This window comes from Coenobita brevimanus, chromosome 1, assembly GCF_032717465.1.
Source record: "Coenobita brevimanus isolate Jiangsu-jjx chromosome 1, ASM3271746v2, whole genome shotgun sequence".
Classification (NCBI taxonomy): Eukaryota; Metazoa; Arthropoda; class Malacostraca; order Decapoda; family Coenobitidae; genus Coenobita; species Coenobita brevimanus.
Window position 1 is genome coordinate 65,611,365 of NC_136954.1, and position 1,501 is coordinate 65,612,865.

The window sequence follows — 1,501 nt, forward strand, 5'->3', positions numbered from 1 at the left end:
TACTGTCTTAAGAGCCTGTAACTGGGGCTAGCACACTAGCAGTTTCGGGCTGCTCCACTAATATTTCATCCCCGCCCTTGGGTTGGAAAGGAGGTCCAGATGATGATGATTATGGCTTCTGAATTATGGGGTAGCCAACCATGTGAGTAAACCAACTAGTGGATCTGGACAACAATGGCTCTAGGAAGGTTGAGACCTGTCTGTTACAGGACCTCACATTGGAACACACGGCCCTTGGGGAGGTAAGCAATTGTTCAGCTACGTACGGTGGCCCAAGGGCTGATCCCAAGTCTCTGGAGTATAAGCAGACCACACTTGTCAAGCCCATCAAACCCAAAGTTACTGATACATCTACTGTAGTTGACCCACTGGGAAGGAAAATGGCAACAAGGCAAGAAAGTTCAAAGTTCAGAGTGCAGCTGAAAAGTTGACCTTTTTTTTTTTTTTTTTTTTTTTACATTAGGGATTTCCCAAATTTCATACACTAGCCACTCTAATAAGTTTGATACTTCTAACTCCAAACTTTCCTCGCTTGAATGACTGCATATAAAACAGTAGGACAAAAGAGAAGCAGTAATGTACCAGTACATTTCCTCCTCCCTCATCTTGTAGTTGTTTTGTCAAAATCTATTGTTTACTGTACAAATAAGGTAAAAGATGGCACACAACCAAGTCTGCATATACAAACTTAATTTCACCACAAACATCAAGTATGAAAAATAAATGGAAAAGCCACATCAAGTTCAAGTAGACTGGAATTCATTTTAACATTGCTGGCTTGCTTTGTTTGTTATCTCTACTTACTCTGTGTTCCTTATTTGTATGTCTAAGAAATGGGCAACAATACAGAGAAATATGACTAACTAAAGTACCTTACAGCAGGGGCAATGTACTGAACTGTGCCGCAGGGCAGGTGAGCTTCGTACTGCCCCGCCCCCACCTGTATTTCATACACACACATACAACTGTTAAACTAATGCTTACGCATCATAACCTGCACCCTTGTCTAAGGTACCAAATCTATAGTAGATTATCAACTTATATTACCGGAAAATACTACTTCATGCCTCACCGGATAACATGTTGTGAAGACCAGCTGACATCGTATTCCCCGTCTCACCTGCTAGATGACTGTGTTATCATACTAATGTCCAGATAACCAGGCAGCTAATATATTTGTTATACTTGCTTAGAACGGAAAATTATGTCTCAGAATTGCCATAATACAGTTAAAGGTCAATATTTTGTTTTCTTCATTCTATCAAACATTAACAAATGAAAGAATATTTATTAATCCATCTTTCCAATCGATATGTGGTCAAAATTAAAAGAAGACAGTTCAGTATCATAATGTTTGCGATAAATTATTCTCGTTAAAGTTTCCAGGTGAAATGACATATGATTGAATTTCGAATGCGCAATGTTTACTAGGTCTGGGTCGCGCTGAATGAGCGTCGTAGCTAGGAGGGCACTGGTCCTCATTCTCAGTTAATTCGGTGCT

The 1,501-nt window shown here is 39.8% G+C and overlaps 1 protein-coding gene across 1 annotated transcript in view; it reads right to left on the minus strand.

Moving 5' to 3' along the window:
* LOC145407269 (uncharacterized) overlaps positions 1–1,249 on the minus strand; it is a 54,548-nt gene extending 53,299 nt beyond the window's left edge. Inside the window, exon 1 of the mRNA XM_080278317.1 lies at positions 1,073–1,249. The gene's annotated coding sequence lies outside the window, so the exon portion shown is untranslated. The remainder of the gene's footprint in view (positions 1–1,072) is intronic.
* Positions 1,250–1,501: the final 252 nt, after the last annotated feature.